The sequence below is a fragment of the Salmo trutta genome, chromosome 14, assembly GCF_901001165.1.
Source record: "Salmo trutta chromosome 14, fSalTru1.1, whole genome shotgun sequence".
In the NCBI taxonomy this organism is placed as follows: Eukaryota; Metazoa; Chordata; class Actinopteri; order Salmoniformes; family Salmonidae; genus Salmo; species Salmo trutta.
In genome coordinates this window covers 48264999-48280254 of record NC_042970.1, presented here as the reverse complement: position 1 = coordinate 48280254, position 15256 = coordinate 48264999, and positions in this window count along the sequence as shown.

Genomic DNA, 15256 nt, shown 5'->3' with positions numbered 1-15256 from the left:
GTCTCAAACAGCTCAGGCGTTTACCCATACAAGGGAAAAGAATGTGCAGGCCTGCTGCTCCCCACTGCCATAGCGGAGCAGGGGATGTTTGGGAATGGGGCCGAAATGACAGGAACTCTGATAAGGCTGCCTTATTTAGAGAGAGAAAATAAAGGGGCAGCGTGCAGAGGAGTTGTCTATGGTTTCTGCTTTTGTATCTGGGAGGGATGGAAGAGAAGATGGGGGCTGGGTTCTGTGGTGTTCTGAAGCAGAGCCCCTAGTTGTTTTTCAAGTTGCCTAGTGGACTCCTTAAAAAGGCAGTTTGCATGGCCAAGCTACTGTCTGGATCTCTAGGGAACACCTTTTGTCATGCCAGTAGCATCAGTTCTGTGTTTTTATTGAGATTTCTTTGTTGCGCTGTTCCAATAAAATGTCCCTTTTAAATTCTCGTGTTACTGTCTTTGCAAATAGATGCAAAGAAACAAAGTATCTGGTCACATTTGAGTTGCACGGATGTTGTCACATCTATTTTGTGGTGTTATTATCCAAATGTATCCATTGATGTATATACCTTATCTGTAACTACCATGTAGAGCCAAGTCGTATTTATTTTACCTTTTTTTAACCGGGAGTCACCATTGAAACCAATGTCTCTTTTGCAAGGGAGCTCAGCATATACTCAAATGTAAAATACAATATAATACAAATATACAAACACACTCAAGAAACAATGACATTCCTCAGCAAAGATGTCCCCAACCAACAATTTGAACTGCCGAGACGCACCAGTACATCCAGTTGTAGGGAACTCTATAGATTGTTCCATACATGGGGTGCAAAGAAACAAATCTGTTTATCACATTAACGACTGCCCCTAACAACCAACTAATCCCTTTGAAAACAGCGTATGTGGCATCAATGAGTCAAACATTTATTCTAGTGTCAAAATTGACTACAACATGTAAATAGAATAATTTGTCATAAAGTCAGTCTGAGTTTGGAACCTGAGTGCGTCACAACGGGTAAGCGATGGTTGGGTTTGGATTATAATTATGGCAACAATTAATGATGCCCTTTGCCAAGCTCCACGTACAAATTCCCCCTCCGCCCACTTCGCTTCCCTTCATTGAACGGCGCTTCATTGTTTCATCGCCCCGAACACGTTCAAAGGATCACGGCCGTTTTGAGACTAAAAAAACGCATACAGATTGACCGTGCGACAATGCATGCTTCCAGAAGGAGGCACAGCCAACTATGGTTTGCATGCCCTGCCAAAAGACCCTACCATGCAGAATAGGTGGTTGGAGTTTGTTGAGTATACCTCTAGCAAGACCATAGACTGCTGGTTATGTACTGTTGAAGTCGGAAGTTTACATACACCTTAGCCAAATACATTTAAACTCAGTTTTTCACAATTCCTGACATTTAATCCTAGTAAAAATGCCCTGTTTTATGACAGCTGCCTGGTCCCATGGTGTTTATACTTGCATACTATTGTTTGTACAGATAAACGTGGTACCTTCAGGCGTTTGGACATTGCTCCCAAGGATGAACCAGACTCTACAATTTTCTTTCTGAGGTCTTGGCTGATTTCTTTTGATTTTCCCATGATGTCAAGCAAAGAGGCACTGAGTTTGAAGGTAGGCCTTGAAATACATCCACAGGTACACCTCCAATTCACTCAAATTATGTCAATTAGCCTATCAGAGGCTTCTAAAGCCATGACATAATTTTCTGGAATTATCCAAGCTGTTTAAAGGCACAGTCAACTTAGTGTATGTAAACCTCTGACCAACTGGAATTGTGATACAGTGAATTATAAGTGAAATAATCTGTCTATAAACAATTGTTGGAAAAATTACTTGTGTCATGCACAAAGTAGATGTCCTAACTGCCAAAACTATAGTTTAACAAAAATGTGTGGAGTGGTTGAAAAACGAGTTGGCTGCTCAGCAAGGAAGAAGCCACTGCTCCAAAACCTCCATAAAAAAGCCAGACTACGGTTTGCAACTGCACATGGAGGGGGGGGGACAAAGATCGTACTTTTTGGAGAAATGTCCTCTGGTCTGATGAAACAAAATTAGAACTGTTTGGCCGTAATGACCATCATGTTTGGAGGAAAAAGGGGGAGGCTTGCAAGCCAAAGAACACCATCCTAACCGTGAAGCACGGGGGTGGCAGCATCATGTTGTGGGGGTGCTTTGCTGCAGGAGGGACTGGTGCACTTCACAAAATAGATGGCATCATGAGGCAGAAAAATTGTGTGGATATATTGAAGCAACATCTCAAGACATCAGTCAGGAAGTTAAAGCTTGGTCGCAAATGGGTCTTCCAAATGGACAATGACCCAAAGCATACTTCCAAAGTTGTGGCACAATGGCTTCATGACAACAAAGTCAAGGTATTGGTGTGGCCATCACAAAGCCCTGACCTCATTCCTATAGGAAATTTGTAGGCAGAACTGAAAATGTGTGTGCGAGCAAGGAGGCCTACAAACCTGACTCAGTAACACCAGCTCTGTCAGGAGGAATGGGCCAAAATTCACCCAACTTATTGTGGGAAGCTTGTGGAAGGCTACCCGTTTGACCCATATTAAACAATTTAAAGGCAATGCTACCAAATACTAATTGAGTGTCTGTAAACTTCTGTCCCACTGGGAATGTGATGAAAGAAATAAAAGCTGAAATAAATAATTCTCTCTACTATTATTCTGAAATGTAACATTCTTAAAATAAGTGGTGATCCTAACTGACCTAAGACAGATCATTTTTACTGGGATTAAATGTCAGGAATTGTGAAAAACTGAGTTTAAATGTATTTGGCTAAGGTGTATGTAAACTTCCAACTTCAACTGTATATTTTGTATGCAGCTGTGGTGGTACTAGCTAAGTCATGTCTGACTACAACAGTGTACAACAAACCCAAACCAACCCAGGGCCATAGCAAAATATGTCAAAGTTGATTACATAGTGTAACGGCGTCACCTGCCAAAATCAAATCCAATCTGGAGCCAGTCAGTCTACATCTGTAAAGCATAGAATTAGTTCCCAAACAAGATTACGTTATTTCTCAAAATATGTTTATAATTGAGGGATGATGACAATCGTTGATCCTGTTTTTTCAGTTAGACAAAGTGCACAGTTGGGTGCCAGACTTATCCCTTGGTCATGAACGGATGCCGGGGACCTACCAGAAGAAGTAAAGGTGGGTAGCATAACATGTCCAGAAATGTGATTGCAATGGTTTATCGACCTCCAAAAATATTTGAGTTCACTTGCTATTTTCACAATATGTCAGGCAAGCCTCATAATAAAAGTGTGTCATGCGACACAAGTACCCTTGTCACACCTCCGTTGTTGCCAGTCTCCCTCGACTCCTTTTGAAAAGGACACACCATCATGAGGCCTCTGTTAGTGTCATCAAGACAGTAATTAGGGTCACTAACAGCTTCATCAACAACCACAAGTAATGTGTGTTATGTGAAAAGTTGTATTAAAAAAATACCTGGCTTGATAAACTAGTAGGCTAGTTAGAACTAGTAGACTAATTTTGGTTGTGAAGTGCATTAGCAAAAAGCTTGTCCTTTCTTTTGAACAAAATGCAATTTACCACTTGGCTGTCTATCATATCACCCTGTCACAGGTCCTCCCAGTCAACACCACCTCGTAAGATTGCCTGCTGCGGTTGTTCAAGAGATGGACTGGGGGAGGGGCCCTCATCAGCATCATGCAGACAAGCGATTGCTGTGAGCATTCCTATGAATTGATCAGTCAGCCACATATTGGCAAGTATCCGTCCAGAAACATTCACTTGTCAGCATCAACAACTTTCACAGGCTCATCATTTGTACAAATACAGAAGGTAAACCACTTCATTCCTTTTGATACATTTGATAACCCAATTGTGAAACATAATTTATGTAAACTGACATTATTTGGTGCTTATTTTCTACTTCTTAGATGCATATAATGCCCAGGGCATAATGTAGCCTGGTTGAACCACCTGATCGCTGTGTTCACCATTCTATTTCACTTTACATTTTATGATATCTGAAGTGAAATAGAAAGGTGAACGCAGCGATCAGGTTGGTTCCACCAGGCTAATCATAACCATTATTGATAATGCAAGCCGTGCTCTGTGTGTGCGCGTGCGACCGCCCGACCGAGGAGCTGATCTACGCTGCTATGCCCATCAATGGGGCTCTGGCAAAGACCTCCAGCCTCACCTCTTGCCTCCTCACCAACGGTTGTCGATGGGGAGAACAGAATTAGGTAGGTTTAGTCTGACCCATTCAAACTTCAACATAGTATCTGTTTGTGTGTCAGATATGACCTATTCTAACTGCTATTGGTAATAGAACAGTGACTGTTCGCAGATACCTGTATGGAGCCAGCACTTTGGAAACTTGTTATGGTGGTACTACTGATGTCTGACTATAACCGGTTACAACAAACCCAAACCAACCCAGGGCCATAGAACATGTCACAGTTGGTTGCATAGTGTAACGGCATCACCGGCCTGAATCTAATCCTACACCTGTAGGGATATTAGTTCTGGGATTTGTCTCCCGGGAAAGATCTAACAGCGGACATGAGGAGAGATGAGACAAAACCATCCAGTTATAGAATATTGTGTTAATGGACAGCTGAGCTTACTGTTGACCTCGGGCATTCAACTCGCAGTAGTCAATATTATTTCCACGGTAACATGTATTTACATGATTTGTTGAAACTAAGTTCCAAGCTACTTTGGTAGCAAGGCGTTGTAGAACGAGTGTCTTATGAAACACATTCCAGACACTGGCTCTTGCTATGTTGCAATAACTGATTTGACAGAGACATATCAGCTAGATAATATAACCAGCTGCAGCTATTAAAAAGCTACGCTAACTAGCTGCTGTCAGCTTGGCTAAACACAAGCAAAAGTGTAAAGTACTTAAGTAAAAATACTTTAATGTACTACTTAAGTCGTTTTTTGTAGTTTACTTTGCTATATATATTTTTGAGAACTTTTCTTTTTACTCCACTACATTTCTATAGAAAATATACTTTTTACTCCCATACATTTTCCCTGACACCCAAAGTACTTGTTACATTTCGAATGCTCAAGCAGGACAACAATATGGTCCAATTCACACACCTATCAATATAACGCGTTGTCATCCCTTCTTCCTCTGATCTGGTGGACTCACTCAACACAAATACTGTGTTTGTAAATGGTGTCTGAGTGTTGGTGTGCCCCTGGCTGTCTGTAAATAAAAAAATATATAAAAAAACTGTGCCGTCTGGTTTGCTTTATATAAGGAATTTGATGTATAGCATTTACTTAATCTTTTTCCACCACTGTACTTAAGTACATTTTAAAGTGGGATACTTTTAGACTTTTACTGATGTATTATTTTACTGGGTGACTTTCGCTTTTACTTGAGTCATTGTCTATGAAGGTATCTTTACTTTACCTCAAGTTTGACAATTTAAAACTTTTCCACCACTGAACACAAGGTAAGTGCAAGCTTTAGCCTACACACAGAATTGAATTCGCTGACCACCTTAAGATGGCGAGTCAGTCAGGAAGTCCTCAACTTTGTTCTCTCCATAGCAAAGCTAGCTTAGTTTACCTCGCTGTACTCATTGCTGCAATTGTTTGTCGTGATTGAATGACAGACACACCCCAAAGATGACTCTCGTTTGCCTTCAGCCTTGGCCGCAAGCATGTCTTAATGAGCATGGATGAAAAACGAGACCTTTATGTAAATAGTTGCTCTCTTAAGAATTGTATAAAATCATGAATAAAGGATGTAAGGTTCTTTAAGCAGACCTATACAAATGATGTTTTTTAATACATCCAGATAGTTTTGCATTGACCACATTTTACATTTGCAAAATAACCTGTACTTGAAATGTAAATGTTTTATTTAAAAAACATATAAAACAACAGTTTATGCATAAACATAGTGGGCTTTTAACTTCAAATTGACAATTTTGATAGGAGAAAAACCAAGAGGTTGGAAAAATATGCATGTCTGCCCAATTTCCCTTTGAAATTGTTAGAAATATTTTTCATGATTAGTTAGGACTATTATCTTTATATTTTATTGAACCCCACAACGAAGAATAATATTGTAGCAAATTCAGGGGGTAGCCCCGACTGGGACTCAAACTCGGGTCCAGCGACTCTCACATTTAAAGGTAATTTCCGATTGAGCTGACATATGCAGCCTTTACTGTGAATGCAGTCTCCACGACCGCTGGAACATTGCCTTTAATTGGTCAATCACACTATGAAACGGATCTACAATATTTGAGAGGGAGGAGCTAAATAATTTTTTGCCCTTTTGTCAACATCACATTTTCATTCCAGTTAAATTTCTTATAAGAAGTCAAACAACAGTAGCCAAAGTTATTCCATTTATTTTATACCCATTTTTATGCTTACATGCAATGGGTATATATGTCTGCCTGGAATGACTAATGAAAACTCTTATACCTTGCTTTATACGACGACTGTGAAGAGCAAACTGGAGCCCCATTGAGTCATTGCATGGGCTGTATACAAGCGAATGATGCCCTCTGGTGGCCAGAGTAAGTTATTAAAGGGCTTTTTGTATGATAAACTGCGTAAACTACAGTAATAATTATAGTTTTCTGATTTACAACGTTACAACGCTATAATTGCGATTTCAACTTTTGAGTATTCTGATTTCTGCAATATATTGTTTTTCATTTGATAAATTAATCTATTCCATGTAAGAAATTAGATGGTTTAAATAAAGACCCTTGACCGACTCCAATAAATCTGATTAAACTACTACTGCATGCAAATTACATTTGCCCCAGATAATTACTCTTATCTCGATTTTCATGGATGGGTGTACACTGCACGCATTGGGTGTGTTGAGTAGTTAGGCTAAAGGCGCCCCCCACATACTAGGTTCCATTGGCTCCTAGCAGAACTAGGAAACAAAAAAAGAGGCAACAGTACTGTTTGTCCCTCTTGCGGCACGTAGCAACAAAATAGCTAGTATACACCTCAAAAATAGTCTGAATTAATCTAAGAAACATCAAGAAAACACATCTGTAATTCATTTTGACGTTTTTGCTAAGGAGGTCTCAATTTTTGTTGTATTTCTCAAGTGAAAAAAAAAATGTGCATGAAAACGAGTCGTCTCTCATTGAATGACAACAACCCAGAGAAGAACGAATGGCCCCCTCTTATTGAGGTCACAGAAGTTCAAGGTCGACTGCGATACTGCAAGCATCGTTAGCCGAAAACAGGATCCCCCATCCATTAAAGTGAATGGAGATATTGTAATCTTCGTGGTCAATCTTCGTGTAAATACAGACATGTTTAGAAGACAATCATGGTACCAATAATGTATTCTAATACACCAGATGTATGTCCTTCAACTTATTATTTAAAAAATCGCACACAGAAGTTATAAGGATAATTTAGTTGCTAATGGCAGCCTGCAGTACCCCGGTCGGGCTTCAACTTAGATACTCAATGAGAGGGGGCAGCAATAAGCTAGCCTGCAATGTCATTCCTGGAGTAGCTCAAAATGCACATGTTACGTCTCCATGAGACGCCATCTTAAGAACTATTGGACCCTTTTATTATTTTTTTTTATATTATTCTCCATTTTTGCCTAAAATGATATATCCTAATCTAACTGCCTGTAGCTCAGGACCTGAAGCAAGGATATGCATATTCTTGATAACATTTGAAAGGAAACACTTTGAAGTTTGTGGAAATGTTAAATTAATGTAAGAGAATATAACACATTCCATCTGGTAAAAGATAATACAAAGAAAAAAACGTACATTTTTAAAATTTATTTTTTACTGTCATCTTTGAAATGCAAGAGAAAGGCCATAATGTATTATTCCAACCCAGGCACAATTTAGATTTTGGCAACTAGATGGCAGCAGTGTATGTGCTAAGTTTTAGACTGATCCAATGAACCATTGCATATCGTTTCAAAATGTTGTATCAATACTTCCCAAATGTGCCTAATTGGTTTATTAATACATTTTCAAGTTCATAATTGTGCACTCCTCAAACAATAGCATGGTATTCTTTCACTGTAATAGCTACTGTAAATTGGAAGGTGCAGTTAGATTAACAAGAATTTAAGCTTTCTGCCAATATCAGATATGTCTATGTCCAGGGAGCTGATCCCGTAGACTAAATTAATTTGGCTTCAATGCACTTTTGATTCTTCAGTGGTTTCAAGTATGTAAGTAAAAATACTTGAAAGTACTACTTAAGTAGAGAGACCCAAAAAAATGACTTATCTTTACTGTTTATGTTTTTGACAACATTTACTTCACTACATTCCTAAAGAAATTATGTACTTTTTACTATACATTTTCCCTGACACCCCAAAGTACTCGTTACATTTTGAATGCTTAGCACAACAGGACAATTGCCTAATTCACACACTTATCAAGAGAACATCAATGGTCATCCCTACTGCCTCTGATCTGGTAGACTCACTAAACACATGCTTCGTTTGTAAATTATGTCGGAGCATGCCCATGGCTTTCCGTAAAAAAAAAATCAATGATGCCGTCTGGTTTGCTATATAAGGAATTAGAAATTATTTATATTTTTACTTTTGATACTTAAGTATATTTTAGCAATTACATGTACTTTTGATACTTAAGTATATTTAAAACCAAATACGTTTAGACTTTTACTCAAGTAGTATTTTACTGGGTGACTTTCACTTTTACTTGAGTCATTTTCTATTAAAGTATCTTTACTTTTACTCAAGAATGACAATTGGGTACCTTTTCCAGTGTCACGAACGGTGTCACGTGATCGATGTCATTGGCTCAGATCAACATGGCAGTGTCAACATACCTGCTACTGTTCATAAAAGTTTTTCTTTCTAAATGTCTAAATAAATTAAATCTATAAATCACACACTCACAAACTTCAAACATAACAGGTGTACAATTCATTTGTTAAAGATCACTTTCATTTGTCTCCCCTGTAGCTTTTAGAATAATGGCAAAGTTGGTTCCTGTTTCAGTCATGTATTTGGTCATGTGTGCATGGGTAAACCAAAAACAGGTGATGGCTGCATGGTGTAGTTGGTGAGAAGGAACTGCAGCAACTTGTAGGCTACTTCATTAAACTGCTGGGCTGGCATGGTTACACGTGGTCTGCAGTTGTGAGGCTGGTTGGACGTACTGCCAAGTTCTCTAAAATGACATTGGAGGATGCTATGGTAGAAAAATAAACATTACATTATCTGACAACAGCTCTGGTGGACATTCCTGCAGTCAGCATGCCAATTGCACGCTCCTTCAAAACTTGAGACATCTGTGGCATTGTGTTGTGTGACAAAACTGCACATTTTAGAGTGGCCTTTTATTGCCCCCAGCACAAGGTGCACCTGTGTAATGATCATGCTGTTTATTCAGCTTCTTGATATGCCACACCTGTCAGGTGGGTGGATAATCTTGGCAAAGGAGAAATGCTCACTAACAGGGATGTAAACAAATTTGTGCACAAAATTTGAGAGAAATAATATTTTTGTGTATATGGAACATTTCAGGGATCTTTTATTTCAGCTCATGAAACATCGGTCCAACACTTCACATGTTGCGTTTATATTTTTGATCAGTATACAGTACCAGTCAAAGGTTTGGACACACCTACTCATTCAAGGGCTTTTCTTTATTTATACTATTTTATACATTGTAGAATAATAGTGAAGACATCAAAACTATGAAATAACACATATGGAATCATGTAAACAACAGTCCGTCATTACTTTAAGACATGAAGGTCAGTCCATCCGGAAAATTTCAAGAACTTTGAAAAATTCTTCAAGTGCAGTCGCAAAAACCATCAAGCGCTATGATGAAACTGGCTCTTATGAGGACCGCCAAAGGAAAAGAACACCCAGAGTTACCTCTGCTGCAGAGGATAAGTTCATTAGAGTTACCAGCCTCAGAAATTGCAGCCCAAATAAATGCTTCACAGAGTTCAAGTAACAGATACATCTCAACATCAACTGTTCAGAGGAGACTGTGTGAATCAGGCCGCTATGGTCTAATTGTTGCAAAGAAACCACTACCAAAGGACACCAATAAGGAGAAGAGTCTTGCTTGGGCCAAGAAACACGAACCATGGACATTAGACCGGTGAAAATCTGTCCTTTGGTCTGATGAGTCCACATTTGAGATTTTTGGTTCCAACCACCATGTCTTTGTGAGACACAGGGTAGGTGAACGGACGATCTCTGCATGTCTAGCTCCCACTGTGAAGCATGGAGGAGGAGATGTGATGGTGTGGGGGTGCTTTGCTGGTGACACTGTCAGTGATTTATTGAGAATTCAAGGCACAATTAATCAACATAGTTACCCACAGCATTCTGCAGCGATACACTATTCCATCTGCTTTGCGCTTAGTGGGACTATCATTTGTTTATCAACAAGACAATGACCCAACACACATCCAGGCTGTGTAAGGGCGATTTGACCAAGAAGGAGAGTGATGGAGTGCTGCATCAGATGACCTGGCTTCCAAAAGCACCCGACCTCAACCCAATTGAGATGGTTTGGGATGAGTTGGACTGCAGAGTGAAGGATAAGCAGCCAACAAGTGCTAAGCATATGTGGGAACTCCTTCAAGACTGTTGGAAAAGCATTCCAGGTGAAGCTTGTTGAGAGAATGCCAAGAGTGTGCAAAGCTGTCATCAAGGCAAAGGATGGCTACTTTGAAGAATCTAAAATCTAAAATATATTTTGATTTGTTTAATACTTTTTTGGTTACTACATGATTCTATGTGTGTTATTTCATAGTTTTTTTCATAGTCTTCACTATTATTCTACAATCTAGAAAATAGTACAAATAAAGAAAAACCCTTGAATGAGTAGGTGTGTGTCACGCCCTGATCTGTTTCACCTGTTCCTTTGATTGTCTCCACCCCCTCCAGGTGTCGTTTATTTTCCCCAGTGTATTTATCCCTGTGTTTCTTGTCTCTCTGTGCCAGTTTGTCTTGTATGTTTAGTCAAGTCAACCAGGGTGTTTTTCTCGTACTCCTTTTGCTATTCTCCTTTTTCTAGTCCTCCCGGTTTTGACCCTTGCCTGTTTCTGGACTCTGTACCCGCCTGACCATTGTGCCTGCCTTGACCACGAGCCTGTCTGCCACTCTGTACCTCCTGGACTCTGATCTGTTTTTGACCTTTTTGCCTGTCCACGACCATTCTCTTGCCTACTCCTTTGGATTATTAAATATTATAAGACTCCAACCATCTGCCTCCTGTGTCTGTATCTGGGTCTCGCCTTATGCCTTGATCGGTGTGTCCAAACTTTGACTGGTACTGTATATCAAGTGCCGTTGAGGGCACAATCTTACACTGTTGTAGTCCAGAAATTTGCATTTATTATGGATCCCCATTAGCTGGGCTCCAGCAAAGTTAAGGCAGTTTATACAATTTAAAAAACATTACAATACATTCACAGATTTCACAACACACTGTGTGCCCTCAGACCCCTACTCCACCACTACCACATATCTACAGTACTAAATCTGTGTGTGTGTAGTGTGTATGTTATCGTGTGTGTGTGTATGCATGTTTCTGTGCCTATGTTTGTGTTGCTTCACAGTCTCCGCTGTTCCATAAGGGTCTTTTTTCTTCTTCTGTTTTTTAAAACTAATTGAACTGCTTGCATCAGTTGCTTGATGTGGAATAGAGTTCCATGTTGTCATGTCTCTACGTAGTACTGTGCGCCTCCCATAGTCTGTTCTGGACTTGGGGACTGTGAAGAGACCTCTTGTGGCATGTCTTGTGGGGTATGCATGGGTGTCCGAGCTGTGTGCCAGTAGTTTAGACAGACAGCTTGGTGCATTCAACATGTCAATACCTCTCATAAATACAAGTAGTGATGAAGTCAATCTCTCCTCCACTTTCAGCCAGGAGAGATTGACATGCATATTATTAATAGTAGCTCTCTGTGTACATCCAAGGGCCAGCCGTGCTGCCCTGTTCTGAGCCAATTGCAATTTTCCTTTTTAGTGGCACCTGACCACACAACTGAACAGTAGTCAAGATGCGACAAAACTAGGGCCTGTAGGACCTGCCTTGTTGATAATGTTAAGAATGCAGAGCATTGCTTTATTATGGACAGACTTCTCCCCATCTTAGCTACTACTGTATCAATATGTTTTGACCAAACCTGTTTACAATCTAGGGTTACTCCAAGCAGTTTAGTCATCTCAACATGCTCAATTTCCACATGATTTATTACAAGATTTAGTTGAGGTTTAGGGTTTAGTGAATGTTTTGTCCCAAATACAATGCTTTTAGTGTTAGAAATATGTAGGGCTAACTTATTCCTTGCCACCCACTTTGAAACTAACTGCAGCTCTTTGTTAAGTGTTGCAGTCATTTCAGTCGCTGTAGTAGCTGACGTGTATAGTGTTGAGTCATCCGCACACATAGACACTCTGGCTTTACTCAAAGTCAGTGGCATGTCATTAGTAAAAATGGAAAAAAGCAAGGGGCCTAAACAGCTACCCTGGGGAATTCCTGATTCTGGATTATGTTTGATAGGCTTCCATTAAAGAACATCTGTGTTCTGTTAGACAAGTAACTCTTTATCCACATTATAGGGGGTGCAAAGCCATAACACACAAGTTTTTCCAGCAGCAGACTATGATTGATAATGTCAAAAGCTGCACTGAAGTCTAACAAGACAGCCCCCACAGTCATTTTATCATCAAATTCTCTCAGTCATATGTGTAAGTGCTGTGCTTGTTGAGTGTCCTTCCCTATAAGCCTGCTGAAAGTCTGTTGTCAATTTGTTTACTATGAAATAACATTGTATCTGGTCAAACAATTGTTTGAAGTTTACTAAGGGTTGGTAACAGGTTGATTGGTTGGCTATTTGAGCCAGTAAAGGGGGCTTTACTATTCTTGGGTAGTGGAATGAATTTAGCGTCCCTCCAGGCCTGAGGGCACACACTTTCTAGTGGGCTTAAATTGAAGATGTGGCGAATAGGAGTGGCAATATCGTCTGCTATTATCCTCAGTAATTTTCCATCCAGATTGTCAGACCTCGCTGGCTTTTCATTGTCGATGGACAAAAAAAAAAGTACAATTCTTGTCTTTCATAATTTGGTCCAATATACTTGGAAGTGTAGTGTCAGCGTTTGTTGCTGGCATGTCATCCCTAAGTTTGCTTATCTTGCCAAACTTAATTCAAGTAGTGGGCTTTGTGATGAATGAGCCATCTGATTTAATGAATGATGGCGCCGAGTTGGGTTTTTTTTCGCAAAAATTTCACTTTTAAGGTGCCCCAAAGCTTTTTACTATCATTCTTTATATAATTGATCTTTGTTTCACAATATAGTTTATTTTTATTTAGTTTAGTCACAATTTCTTAATTTGCAGTACGTTTGCCAGTTGGGCTGCCAGACTTATTTGCCATACCTTTCACCTCATCCCTCTCAACCATACAATTTTTGAATTCCTCATCAATCCAAGGAAATTTAACAGTTTTTACAGTAATTTTCTTAATGGGTGAGTGCTTATTAGTAACTGAAATAAGCAATTTCATAAATGTGTCAAGTGCAGCTTCTGGTTGCTCCTCATTACACACCACAGACCAGCAAATATTCTTTACATCCTCAACATATGAATCACTACAAAACTTATTGTATGACCTCTTATACACTATATTAGGCCCAGCCTTTGGAACTTTGGTTTTCCTAAATATGGCTATATTGTGATCACTACATCTTATCGATTTGGATACTGCTTTAAAGCACATTTCTGCAGCATTAGTAAAGATGTGATCAATACATGTTGATGATTTCATTCCTGTGCTGTTTGTAACTACCCTGGTAGGTTGACTGACAACCTGAACCAGGTTGCAGACACTGGTTACAGTTTGAAGTTTTTCCTTGAGTGGGCAGCTTGATGATAGCTAGTCAATATTTAAATCACCCAGAAAACATACTTCTCTGTTGATAATACATGCATTTCACACATATTATCCAGATTCTGACTTATAGCATTTGGATGGTCTATAGCAGCTTCCCACAAGAATGCGCTTTAGGTGAGTCAGATGAACCTGTAGCCATATTACTTCAACAGTATTTAGCATTAGATAATCTCTAAGCTTTACTGGAATGTGGTTCTGAATATAGACCGCAACACCATCCCTGTTGGCATTTCTGTCTTTTCAGTAGATGTTATAACCATGTATTGCTACCACTATATCATCAAAGGTATTTTCTAAGTGAGTTTCAGCTATAGTCAGAATAGGAATGTAATCTGTTTCAAGCAAGTTATAGATTTCATGGACCTTGTTTCTTAGGCTACATATGTTAATATGGGCTATTTTTAGCACTTTTCTGGGTTGCTTGATTGTTTTTAGTACTTTACTGGGAAGCTTATCAGAGGTAGACTTACTCATGTTATTTACATTGGAGCTGAAAGTGGTTTTCCTACTAGGGCACACTGCCTCAGTGCTAACAGTGTAACTCTGGTTCATAGGCTCATGATTACTGCATGCAATAGTTGTAGGATAAACAGAAGTATTCAGTGTAATTAGGGGTACATAAATTAAATTACTTACATTGTGTTTGCCAATGCCCCTAGGATCATGTACATTTGATGCAGCATTATCACGACTCATTGTCACAATGGTAGTGATTAACCAAGTTGGTCTTGGATAATGGACCAGTCATTGTTTCAACGCAGCCTTGAAATGCGTGGACAGAGTCCAGGAGCCAATATGATTTGGATGGACTCCGTCATTCCTGTAGAGTATCTTCTGTTTCCAGAAGGTGTCAAAGCTATCTATAAAAGTGACTCCAGCAGAGCTACAGTAGTCTTTTAGCCAGATGTGTAATGCCAGCAGTCTGCTGAATCTTTCACACCCGCGGTCCAACAATGGTACTGGAGTATTTTAATGCTAAAATCAGTTATTTTAAATCCATTTTCAAATGTTCCGAGCAAGCCCTCCTGATGTAGTTTGACCCCACAAAATAAAGCGTACCATCTGGGTTAACTTGGTTGAGTTTATGAAAACGGATCTAATATGAGTGTCATTCCAGATGAGGAATAAGACACTATTTCAAAGCATAGTACATGTAATGTTTGCCTAAGTACAATGTAATTACTACTAGTTGTTACACAGGATTTAGCTAGTTAAAATGAAGTGCATATTGAGGGGTACTTACTTGTACTAGTATGTTTCCCATCTTGACAATCTAATCGTCAGCTTCTGAAAGCGCCATCCAAGTGAGAAA